This window comes from Caretta caretta, chromosome 2 (assembly GCF_965140235.1).
Source record: "Caretta caretta isolate rCarCar2 chromosome 2, rCarCar1.hap1, whole genome shotgun sequence".
NCBI lineage: Eukaryota > Metazoa > Chordata > Testudines > Cheloniidae > Caretta > Caretta caretta.
This window is the reverse complement of record NC_134207.1, coordinates 130,900,789-130,914,602: the sequence shown is the minus strand read 5'-3', so window position 1 is coordinate 130,914,602 and position 13,814 is coordinate 130,900,789. Positions and strand designations below refer to the sequence as shown.

General features: G+C 38.4%; 1 protein-coding gene across 5 annotated transcripts in view; it reads right to left on the bottom strand.

Moving 5' to 3' along the window:
- Positions 1-13,814, bottom strand: part of CDH12 (cadherin 12) — an 862,602-nt gene that overhangs the window by 561,806 nt on the left and 286,982 nt on the right. For all 5 annotated transcript variants that reach the window (XM_075125425.1, XM_075125427.1, XM_075125428.1 and 2 more), the window contains one exon: positions 4,821-4,921. The gene's annotated coding sequence lies outside the window, so the exon portion shown is untranslated. The remainder of the gene's footprint in view (positions 1-4,820; positions 4,922-13,814) is intronic.

The window sequence follows — 13,814 nt, the reverse complement described above, 5'->3', positions numbered from 1 at the left end:
CTTTCATTTCTTTTAAAGCTCTGGCTCATGGTTTCCAGGAGAACATTATTTATGGTGGGCCCAATCATTCTTTTCCAAAAGAAAAGCTGATTCATAATTTCAGATTTTGAAATCACAGGTCATGAACTAGTATCCCTTGAATTCCAGAAAGTTGCATTGAAGGCAATGGGCCTTAAACAACAATATCAAGCAGTATGAATGACACGGATGTGCAACCCAAATGATAAATGACCTCACAAATAACCTCAATATTTGCTTATTCCCATACCCAACCTTTCTTATACACAGACAAGGGCTCCCAGAGCCAGTGTTGGCACCATAAGACTTCCCTTAGGACTCTAATGACCTTAAAAGGCAACCCCCAAAAGCACCCAGGTCATGGAAAGCCTTCTTAAAGGTCTTGAGGGAAAGAGGAGGAGGAAATACAGTCCCAGGAGACATCTGATAAGACATAGAGGTGAAGGTTGTTTATTTCCCCAGGCAAAAGATATCTAAGATCTTGGAGGAAGAGTTAAGTTGTTTGGGTAGAGGAAATGCAACATAGGGTAAGGGGTTCTGTGATCTGAGGGGATAGGTGGAGGTGAGTGTTATACTCTGTTTTAAAGGTCCGAATATTAGCCACTATTAAAACCTCAGAACCTAACTACTGCATTATTCACATGTGCCTGCTTATCTAATACTTAATACTCCCAAATACTTGGGGAAGAAGCCCAGCTGTGATCACACTGGAAGGAAATATCTGCATCTTAGACCGGGGGTACCTCTCAGGGAATAGAGCAGACACACATATCTAGCTGCAGTGACATCATTAGAAGCCTGAGAAAAAAATCAATAAATAGTAACTTCAAAGCTGAGGAAACTGTGGTGGAAGGGGAAGCAAGAATGAGACTAAGTAGTGTCAGACTTCTTTACGATTTGACATCAAATTTCTCAAGTGGCTAAAAGTTTTAAAATGCGAAGGGACACGGACAACTTAAAAAAAGAAATCACATTTGTTTTGACCATTCAGAAAACAGGATGGATGAAAACAAAATAATTTGAGGCTATGTACAGTTGTGGGCCAATATTTGCAAAAGATATGCCCACATTTACATTTTAAATCCATATTTAAGCACCTAAATGTATGACTTGATTTTCAAAAGAGCCAAGCACCAACTGCACAATGACTTCAATGGGCACTCTTGAAATCAGTGGGTGATGTTGGGTGTTCAGCACTTTTGAAAATGAGGCCAACTTAACTTAGGTGGCTAAATAGGGAATTAAGAGACTAACTAGGTATTATAAATCTTGGCCTTGAAGCCTTAAAACTCCACCTTTCCTGTGAACGATTTCCTGCTTACCGCATGAAAGCCATTGAATAACACAGAGTTCCTGTGAAGAGGAGAGACAAATCCTGCAGGAGAAGAAGTGGTTTAGGACTCCAGGACTACAATGTGTGAATTCTAGTTTTGCTTAAGTTCTTGTGTATTAAATCTAGCTTCCACAGAAGGAAATAAAACAGAAAACACCAGTATAGCTTAATGGGAAACAAGCTACCATCAGACCCAGACTTCCCTTATATATTTTTTTCTTGATAGAAAGTGCTCTTATTAAGTGTTCTTTTAATAGATAGGAACTCTTATTAAATCAACTTAAAAACTATTTTTCCTGCTCTCTTTCCAGAAGGCACATGCCACTGCTAATTGAGAGAAGCTTTTAAAAAAATTGACACCCTTTATCCCTGAACAAAGATTACATGCACACTAAGTTGTAATCCTTAGCTTTGCAGTATTGCTTTACGAGGTTAAGAAGATGAATGTTCATTGCTTTTAATCCCCACCATGATTTATGAGGCTCTGGGTATCCTTTCCCCAGAGCATCTACAACGGTGTGGTTGTTCTGCCTGCTGCTTAAATTACAGAGACATCTGCAAAGTAAATTATGGATTGTTGTCTTACAGCCGAGCTGCCTCTTCATCTCTCCTGCAGTATTTCTTTGATTGTAACAAGAGGATTTTACATTTTTACTTGTTTGTTTACTCTGTTTGTTTCTCCCAGAGTGTGTGATATTATGATGACCTGGATTACTGCCTGTCATGCTAACTTTCAAATAACATTACTACAGCTGTAAAAGCCTGGGAGGGTGGTAAGTGGGTGGGAGCTGAAATCACCCTGCCTTTTTTTTTAAAGCTCTTCAGCGTTCACAAATCTGGAATTGATTTTCCTAAACTTAACTGAGAATTCTGTGACCAAAAGAAACACTTGAATGTTCTGCATCTATAATGAATACACAACAGTGTTCTGTTGCCCTGACTGATCTCAACTATTATTTCAAGATTAGAATTGCACACACACCCCTTATACCCCCACAAATAAATGTAGTCCTATATCAATGCATATGCAAATCTTATATGCTTGTGTATGTTTATATGAGTATATACATATATAAATGAATCTATACCACACAGTGAACATTTGAAACCTAGCTGTCTAAATTTAGGCATCTAAAAGCTACATTTGTACACCTAAATAAGTGACTTAATTTGCAAAGATGCTGAGCACCTGTACGCCTTTGATATGACAGTTGTGGGTGCTCAATAACTGACAAATAGACACCTTGTTTCAATGGCTCAATATTGATTTATAGGCTAATTGTAAGAATAAACGTGTTGGAAATTTGTTATGGTGAATATACAAATTTGATGAGCTTCTCCTAGTATGCTTAAGGGGACTGAGGTACACAAGCATTCAAATCTCTAGTGAAAAGATTACTTCAATTTTGCTTGCAAATAAAGTGCTGGCAATCTCCATGCTGAAACAGCCAATCACACTTCCCCCCTCTTATTTGTTCTTTATATTTGTTATCCTTTGTGGATGATGAATCATGATTCCTGATGATAAACATGCACTGTCAAGTCTTGACACAAACAGCACTAGAAAAACGTCTAGTGCCATGTTGTCTGCCAACGTTTCCTAAAAGGCATTATTTGTAATTCCAACTCGAATCCCACTGTCAAAAAATTAAGCAAGCAAAGTGAAAGACACACAGTAATAGGTTATCTAGGGCATTCTCATGAGGCAGGAAATGTATTTTCAACAGCTGATAGCACAACATGCTCCTGGAACACAACTACCAAAGAAACTAATCAAGATGTTGATATCACTAAAAATCAGAATCTTAAATTATGCATCAGGAAAGAGAACCATCAAGTTATGAGACCTCGGTATTATATCACCAGGTCTGTTTTGATTTGACATACACAACACTGTCCCATGAGGAGACACACATAGTAGGGACATGTGCCACTTTTATTATATTGCTCTTCACAAAGGATTCTAAATGGAGATAGGGCTGAACCAAAATCAGGGTTCCAGACAGTCCCAAATTTGCAGTGTTTGAGATTTTTCATCAGAATGTTGTGGCCCAGACTCACCTGTGAATTCAAAGTATTTTACATACTACATACTGTGCATACAGAAGAATTACTGAAATACAGCTGCCTCAGTGGCAGAATGTGGCATCTGTAACCCCATTACCACTCAACTCTTTAGGCCAGAATGTGAAGTACATCCTATTGAATGGCAACTATGAGAGTTTTAGGCGTACAGAATGGCATTACAGAAGATGGAGTTTGGGCAGGCCAGCAGGACGAATATCTTACTGTGAAGTCAAATACAAGGATTATTTAATTACCAAAACCATCAGGACCTTGGTTTTGCATCCCATCCAAATGATGGCACATCCAACATCACATTGTCCCCAGCGCTATGCTCGGACTGTGATCTAGTACTGCTTCAGAGGGAATATGGACACCTATTGAATCACCAACACTACTGCCCTCTTCATGTAGGCATTCCTTGAAGTAATCCATCCAATGCTGACTTGGTTCAATCTTACTTTCCTCATTACATTGAACAGAAGCACAAACAAGGTGGTATGATTGCATATATTCCACATTATAAATGTAACTCAACTCCCCCGCCCACTTTGCAGAATGAATTGTTCACTAGACCAAATGGCTCATCTAAATTGATTGTCATCTCCTGCGGATTGAGATGCAGACTCCAAATTTATTTTGATTTCACCTTCAGAGTGTATAATATAACTGCCATCACACATATGACAGCAGTGCTTAAAACCAGCTACCTCCATCTGGTCTAAACTTTAAATAAGCATGGAATATTATCAATGGTTCTTGTTCCCCAGCATTAGATTCCTGACATCAATAAAGGAAAAGAAGCTTGGAGTTTGATTCCACAATTGATCTAGACAGTAGCATATTAATATTAATAAACATGAGGGAGCCTGTGACATTGTCTTCCTTTCCTCTCTAAAAGAGCTTTTACTGAGGTATGACTTTGAAATGAGACATATCTCATTTGACAAAAGTAATACCCTGCAATTATGAGAAAAAAAAAACATTATAAAAGTGAAGCTCAAAAAGAGAAAATGGATTTCTGTCCTTTAAGAGGCACTGAGTAGGCTGCAAAAGGACTTTCATTTCCTCCAATCTGCATGTAAATTGAAACAGTCTGAAATGCATGACATACAGTACAGGCATCTGTAAATATAATTCCATGAGCAGAACTGGTCACTTGTACAAGACTCTGGTTTGGACAGAATATTTCTTTTGAGACCTGCACCAAACACTCTATAATTTCTGGATTCTTCTTCCTTGATTTTATGTGGCAAAAACTGGTTCAAGTTTATATACAAACAAAATTGAAAAAGACACTGTATTTTAAACTACAAATTAAATGGATTTGTTTTAGAAAGGATAATTTCATTTAGCACTGGTTTCCAGCAGATGATGCAGAGATCTATAAAATAGAAAGATCTACCTGTGATTATGGCGCCACATCATCCAAGATCTTAGAGAAGTACAGTTAAGTCCTTAGCTGGCCTCATTCTCCAAAGTCATCACTTGATTCGTCACTAGAATCTGCCAAAGCAAACATACAAAAGTAAAATATTTAACGTCAACAGTTTAGGTTTATGATTTGAATGCATGAAGAAACATAAAAAGTATCTGATTAAAAAACTCAGTCCTATGGAGGGGGCAAACAAAAAAAATTACAACAGCATTTTTTCTCTGGATCTTGATGTATAATGTACAGTAAGTGTGAGGGGGAGTGGCTCCTTGAGGTATATGAACCTCCAACTGAGAAAACATGCAGAAACACTGAAGTGCCCATTTTTCTAGCAAGCTGCCTAAAAACCTGTTGGATTTCTGTTGCCAGTGCCCATTAATGAAAATCATGATGCTAGGAAACCTGTCATAATTTGGATTCACTGTTATGGCTGTATTTCCTTCATGCCAACGATTATTCATCTCAGCATGAAAATAAACGTACAATGATTTCTCCAATGGATGACACAGTGATGGCATGAGTTAATAGCATATTTAGTGTGAAATGCTGTGTTACATTCTGATTGTTTTGAAGTTAAACTGTGTAACCACCATGGTTTACTTCAGAATCACATACTGACTTAACAAGTGCACCACTGGACTGAAGATGTTATTAAAAAAGCCTATAATGGGGGTAAGTAACACAGCAAGGCCATGTGACTGACTCTCATTTTTTGGAGCTTTGGCTTCAAAGCTGAAAGAATGAATAGGTCACGAGTGAAATACTTCAGATAGTGTCTTATGATTACTATAGGATTGACAATGTGCTTAGTATTGTAAAAAATAGTGCCCACCCCTGAGATTTTGATGATCTAGAGGACAGAGAAAGACAGACAAGTTACATTGGTAAATGTAGAAGAAGTTACCCAAGATATCTGTGGATAACGTTTTTAAGTAACGTACACACTGGCCACTTCTGCATAGGCGTATTCCAATACCAGAAAAAAAAAAAAGATGGTCATCAAGGATAAGGCTTAAGTGGCTTAGCTGAGTTGTGGGACATTCATAGCCCCATCCCAAACTGTGCCGATTGCTAAGCAAGGATATCAGTTTCTCACTTCTATGACCACCACCTTCTTAAAAGTCACAGAGTCACACCCCCAAGAAGTTAGAGTTATTTCACTCTATAAATCAATAAACAGTGCAGTGATGACCAAATAGCATACGCACCAAAATGGGGGAGTTGACATCGTTTTCTTGTGGGGAAAAAAAAAAGAAACCAGCATAACCATTGGAACTTCTTGAAGGCACTGGCAACGGAACAACTCTACTACTGTTCCGCTCCTGCGCTGTCGTTTATCCTTATGTGACATTTGATGTGACGCTAATCACTTTCACTACATTACCAATACAACAAGAAAGCTCTGGGGTAAAATCATGGTACGGCTGAAGTCAATACTATTGATTTGATCCGAGTAGGATCCTTCATCAATTGTTTGTTCAGTTGTTAGTGCACTGGAGTCTCTGAAGGAAAATGAAATGAAAAACAAACAAAAAAAGAGAAACGGAGAACAGAAAGGAGTAGAAGAGAAAAAGAAAATGAAACAAACAAACAGAATCAACAAGAAATAAGGCTGAGAGGAAAATAAGGAAAGACTATGAATGCCCAGATGAAAAGGGGAAAGATACAAAGAGACAGAAGTAGAGTTGAGCTGACAAGCAACTTTTCAACCTCTACCTTTGGTATCCCATGTAATTTTCATGTTAGATAATGTGGGTTACTAGATTACACTGTCCATCAATGCATGTACAATACTGGCCTAAACATGAACACAGCAAAAATAGCTAATTTCTGCATACGGATATATACAGCAGTGGTTTTCAACCTGTGGTCTGTGGACCCCTTGGGAGTTCACAGACTATGTGTAAAATTTCCAAAGGGGTACACACCTCCATTCACAATTTTTTAGGAGTCTGCAAATGAAAAAAGGTTGAAAACCACAGATCTATAGTATAGGCAGAAAAGAGAAGTAAACTATCACAAACCTATCTATATTTAAAAACATGCATTTTATTACATAGCTGTCTAAGACAGTAGAACGTTAATTATGAATTTATAAATCCAAAGCCTAATTTTGCAGTCCTTACTCAGGCTATATTCCCATTGGTTTAATCAATGAGCCCATGATAGTCAATCCATCTTCTGTGTATGGGTTATCAATACCATGCCTTTTAAACAAAAGCTAGCACCAAAATGTCCACTGGCTTCATTGGAAGCAGGATTGGGTCCCAAATGACTTGTTTGTAATTTTGTATGCCGTGTTATTGTTGTTGTCATGTTGGTCTCAGTATATATATCAAGCTTAGACGGAGGTCTTCAGGGAAATGTACTGGGAAATGTACTCAGAGTATCACAGCTAAATATGAGATGGAACAGATTTAGCTGTGAGTATGTTTCCCAGACCTGAAGAAGAGTTCTGTATAAGGTTGAAAGCTTGTCTTTCTCACCAACAGACATTGTTCCAATAAAAGATATTACCTCACCCACCTTGTTTGTAATTTTGGCATTAACTTATAACTTCTAATGAAACTTCACTTTATTTGGCCTGGTAGTGTTCACCTAAGAGAATAAATTCCCTTCACTGCAGGAAGTGCTGGGTGAAATTCTATGAACTGTGTTATGAAGGATGTCAGACTAGATGACCAGAGATCCCTCCTTCTTTCAAAAATCTCTGAATCTAACGTAAAAAATGTAATAGGAGAGCCAAATCTAGAACTAGTCAGAAAATACCAATTTGTGGAACCCAAAATGTTCTCATGGAAACACAAGTGCTTGGAAACCATGAGAATCTTGGCTCTAACCTAGGTTTGACTCCCAGCCCTGCAGCTGATCTCAGGGTTCATCAGGCCGAGCTCTCAGGGTAGCTGGCTTCTCAGGTTCCACAAGTTGGGCAGTCCTAGTGAGCCCACTGGTCCAGGAGTTTGGAAGCCATGGGATCTATGGCCCTGGGGCAATGTGCATGACTGGGCTGCCCCAGAGTCATGGACCCTGGGGTCCACAAGAGCTGATTGAAATGATTCTTGTGAGATTCAGTGCTTCCCAGTAGCAAATAGCAGCAGTGAACCTGACATGAATCATGTCAATTTCACTGAGCAGCTCCTTTCAGAATCATTGTTTCTGTGTTTCCAAAAGAAAAATATTTTTGAATGTCCTCTTCATGGAACATTTCAAAATGACAATTTTTCTTGAAAACTGGAAGTTCCAAATTTCAAGCACCTCTCGCCAAGTCCTGCTCATTTTGCTCATGAGACATCCTATTGACTTCAATGTTAAAGCAAGAAGGATTTGTATATCAAGTTTTTACTCCCAGAAAAAAGAAAAAAACGCAATTTGGCTTTTCCTTTTAACAATTTACTGGTGACCCTGCAGAATTCTCTAACTCATATTAAAACATGAACATGTTTAGGAGAAAGTAAAAAAGAAACCTTCAGAATCTCTTTGTTTCTCAGAATCTGCCTGATAGAAAGCGTGACAAAAAAATCCTTTGATCTGTCTACTGTAGTTTTGCCTTTGCCGGGTTTACATCCAATCTGCTGCAACATGCACGCGTGTGCACACCCACACGTCCAATTTTCACTTTCACCTTTCTTCTGCAGTCAGAAGTCATCAAAAGTTCTCCTAACAAATTTATACGGTAATATTATAAACTTTTTTCTCATCATGTCACTGTCATGTGCTATTGATCTGGGCTTTGTATCAGCAATATTAACTTCCTGAATCAATAACTCTTGATATCAGTTAAAAACAGAAGTCAAAAATTTTGCTTAGGGTTACACACACTGCACTGTTCTTAAGAGATACTATGGATGCTGATGTGGAAGATGGATATGTGTATTAATATACAAATGAATATTATAATACTGGAATTTTGAAAGCCAGAAATATCTAGATTTTTAGCATTAACATTGATAACCTCTATTGGTTTAAATTATTTTTAACATACAGTGAGAGCATGGTCCCATTTGTTTTCTGCTTAGCAGTTTCTACTGAAAAATACTGACAACTGGAAAGAGATGAGAGTGATTTATATTGCCAAACAAATACTTCTTTGGTATTGTAGTACTGATATTGTTATTAGTTACATTGATTTAATTTAAAAAATCTTGTCTCCAACTATTCAGTTTGCCTAGCTGGAGGAAAAGACGAGCACATACAATATGATGTATGGTTTGGTTTTATCATCTAGTCTAGACTGTGACTTAGAACTATGCTGCTTGAATACACCAGAAAATACTCATGACCACAGGGAAGTTTAGAAAAACATTTACAAAACAAAGTTAATGCTGTCAAGATTGTTATCCCCCAGGAATTTGAAGGAGAAATCCTGTTGAACTAAATGATATAGAGCCTGCATACTTGGAAGAATAGTATGCTATTTGAATTTGAAATATTTTTTAAAACAAGACAATTAACTGGAGGTCATCTACCTTAGACTAGATTAAATTACAGTTCTCTACTCCATCCTTTTTGCCTGACGTATCTGGAACTCTACTAAAGCTTCTAACAATTAATGAGAGCTGGAATACATATTCAGGATATACACTACAACAGAATAAACGGCTAGAGATTAGGGATGAGCAAAAATGAGGACCTCCAATCAGTACCTTTTTGGTTGAATTCCTTGACACATACCACCTACAATGGTTGCAGATTGGAAATGAAATTGCAAGATGACTGTTTCCTTGTTTGAATGAAAATCAAATATTACATAAACTACTATTATTTAAAATATTATACTCCAGAATGGTGTAAAACACATTCAAACTCATGATCTTGTATGTCTGCCAACAGCACTGGGGAGATGGATGTCCCAGACAACGGCCTGTGACTGTTGGCAGGTATCTACTCCACAGTTTCTGTTGTCTCCTCCTTTCCAAGATAAAACAAAAAAACTAGAGCCACCAGCTTTTGTATTCTAATGTTTGGTCCTGAACAGCCACAGCATGGTGCATTAATTAAGACAATCTCCATACATGAACAGCCTGCCAGGTGTTATGGGAAGTGAAGTGGCCATATGTTCCAGACACTTGAGGACAAACCAAAATAGGCTTCAGCAATGGGTGTTTAGAATGATCCTCCGAAGGGAGTTACAGTACACAGGAACAGAATGAGCGGACAGAGAAAGTTTATGTTGATTCACATATATAAAAGCTATCCAAGAGAGAAAGGAAGAAGGTAGATTATTACTTTTAGCCTTAATCTTGCTGTTTTTGAAGTCACATAGACCTGGCTGCATTCTTAAAGTTAAAGTCAAATCTGACAAACAACAGTATCCTGTGCTTCAGATCAGGGACTTCAGAACTGGAAAATAAGACTAGATAAGTGAGGTATGAATAATCCAAAAGAATGATCAACACATACTGGGATATCGTCAGTCTTACTGTAATCAAACAAAGGGAAAAATACATACACAGAGGACCTATCATAATACTCCCGCAAGTTTAGGAGACCAGGCACATTACTGTTGTAAATTCAAATAAATCAAATAAAAAATCATTATTGGTGAATGAGTGACTAGGAAATACAATCTCATAAAAGATATGGACCTATGAATAATGTAGATTAAAATGACCTTGCATTGTTTGATTATAGGTACATATAAATATATTGCACTCTGGTTGGATTAATTATTTATCGAGCAATTCACTTGTCTACCTCTTAGATGCATTCAGTTCTGCTCTATTATTTGTGGGACTTGCATTCCAGCTTTCTTTCTTTGTCAAGTCCATTGTGCACCAGCATGTATTCTTCATAAAGGAAAGACTTTCAACTAAGATAAAGATGGTCGTTTTGTACCCATCACACTTATGTGCCAAATCAGTTGAGGACAGACTATGATCATAGACTGAAAGGCTTTTCCCTCCCTTACTTTACTAAAGCACCATCTTGAGACCGATCTTATCTAACACTGCCATTTAATGACTTTGGCATAAAAAGTGGTAGTGTACTAACAAAATTTGCAGGTGACCCAAAGTTGGGAGGTAGTGTGCCAATATGGAGGAGGACTGGTATTTCAAACAAGAATATTTGGATGACCTTGAGAACTGAAGTAATAGAAATAGGATGAAATTTAATAGTGCAAAATGCAAGGTCATGCACTTGGGGACTAACAACAAGATTTTTGACTATAAGTTGTGAACATATCAAATGGAAGCAACAAAGTGGGTGCATTGGTCAAATCACAAAACAACTATCACCTGCTAATCTGATGTGGCTGTGAAAAAGACTAATCCAATCCTAGGATGCATCCGGTGAGGTATTTCCAGCAGAGATAGGGAAGTGTTATTGACATTTGAGAAGGAACTGGTGAGGCCTCATCTGGAATACTGTGTGCAGTTCTGGGCTCTAGTGTTTAGGAAAGATTAATTCAAACTGGAACGGGTGCAGAGAAGGGCTACTAGGCTGATCAGAGGAATGGAAAACCTACCTTATGAGAGGAGGCTCATGGAGTTTAGCTTGTTTAGCCTAACCAAAGGAAGGTGGAGGGGAGATATGGTTGGTCTCTATAAATACATTATAGGAAGAAACCCCAGGGAGGGAGAGGAATTTTTAAGTTAAGGGCCAATGCTGGCATAAGAACAAATAGATATAAACTGGCCAAAAATAAGTTTAAGCCTGATATTAAAGGAGAGAAGGAGAGTAGTGGGGGAAAAATACCTAACTTGTTTCAAGACTGAGTTTACTAAGTTTATGGAGAGGATGGTATGATGAGATTGCCCACAATGGCACAGGGCCCATCTGAAACTGCTATTAAGAAATATCTCCAGCAGCCAGAAATCGGACAGTAGATGGGGAGGGCTCTGAGTTACTACAGAAAATTCTTTCTCAGATGTCTGACTGGTGCATCTTGCCCACATGCTCAGGGTCTAACTGATTGCCATATTTGGGATTGGGAAGGAATTTTCCGCCAGGTCAGATTGGCAGGTTAGACTTGGGGAAGTGGGATTCATCTTCCTCTGCAGTCTGGGGCACAAGTCACTTGCTGGTTTGAACTAAAGCAGTGTAGAGCAAAATGACTTGAGAGGTCACACTAGTGGGATTGTTCCCACACGGGCAGGGGCATTCTGTTAGCTCTCAAAAAGAAAAGGGTCTGAGACAGTTGGTAAGATGACAAAAAGGTCCTTGGGGGAAAACTTTTGAGGACCACTGAACTAGAGTAAATGATGGATTCTCTGTAACTTGAAGTCTTTAAATCAAGATCTGAGGACTTCATTAACTCAGCCAGAGCTTATGGGCCTACTATAACAGTGGATGGGTGAGTTTCTGTGACCTGTGATGTGCAGGAGATGAAACTAGATGATCACGATGCTCCCTTCTGGCCTTAAAGTCTATGACATTTTACTGTGCTTGCATATTTACAAAATTTGACTGTTGAATGTATTGAGGACAAATAATAATTGAAAAGGACAGCATGTACATTTTGACCATTCAGAATAATAGCAAATGATACTGCAAAGAAATGGACTTCCATTGGGGGCTTATTTTATAACTATAAACTCACATAAAGATGTGGTGAGGAACAGTTAAATATGTTGTCACACTTGCTCCTCCACAAATCAATACATAAATCACACTTACTCCTCTGCCAGGGCCTCATTCTCTTCCCAGTGAAATTAATAGCAAAGCTCCCAGTAGCTTCAAACGTACAAAATCAGGCTTTGGAAGCCCTGCCCCACACTGGTCCTATCAACACAATCCCGCCTCCCCCCGCAACACACACACACACACTTTTTTTTTGGCTATTTCTTCTGTGAGCAGTAGGTGGCAACAGTGCTTCCTGTTATTGTTCGCAGTCCTGTGCAGAGAAGCTAAATTAGACCTTGGTTACTAAAGCAACATGTTTTGTATAACATAGAACAGCCATTGCTGTTGATGTTTTCATGCTTGGCCATGTAAAAAGGCATATCTCCAAAAGATATGATTTTATTCACAAAATTCTGTAGAATTCTTAGCAGAAAAAGGTTTTTAAAAGTATCTTTCTGCCTGTGGATAAGTATTGCAGTTGCAGTAATGTCTGGTCCACACTGTCCATTGGTTTCTAAGGAACTTCTATAATAGTAAGTGCTGTTTCATTAAACTTTTTTTTAAACTTTCATCATAGGTGAAAACTTTTATCACTTTTGTTGCTCTCCTCTGGACTATCTCCAGTTTATCCACATCTTTCCTAAAATGTGGTGCCCAAAACTGGACACTCCAGTACTCCAGCTGAGGCCACACCAGAACTGAGTAGAGTGAGACAGTTACCTCCCATGTCTTACAAATAACACTCCTGAATGATATTAGCCTTTCTAAAAACTGCATCACATTGCTGGCTAATATTCACTTTATGTTCCACTATAACCCTCAGATCCTTTCAGCTGTACTACTACCTAGCCAGTTATTCCCAATTTTATAGTTCTGAATTTGATTTTTCCTTCCTATGTGAAGTTTTTTGGACTTCATTGAATTCCAGCTCATTGATTTCAGACCAATTCTCCAATTTGTCAAGGTCATGTTAAATTCTTATCCTGTCCTCCAAATTGCTTGCAACCCCTCCCAGCTGAGTGTCATCTGCAAATTTTACAAGCATACTCTCCACTCCATAATTTAATTTATAACATTTCAGGGGTAATGTAATACCCACAGGCCTGCTGACACTCATAGAACCACAGCTGGCTGTGTTTAAATGACTGAGGACTATGTTCGTCCCTTTCCTTTTGCTCCTTTCTGAATGAAACTTGGCTTCAGTTCCTACCTCCTTATCTGGGTTATCTCTTTCTATCCTTTTCACTTCTGTTTGAATGCAACTTGGCTATTTTGGACACATTCATTCCTCCTAAGCTGCATTTAGATCTTTTCATTTACACTCTCACTTTCAAAATGGTCTGCTGACCAATGGCAACTGGGGAGAACATTTAGTAAGGCCTCTTTGAAACATGGGCTGCA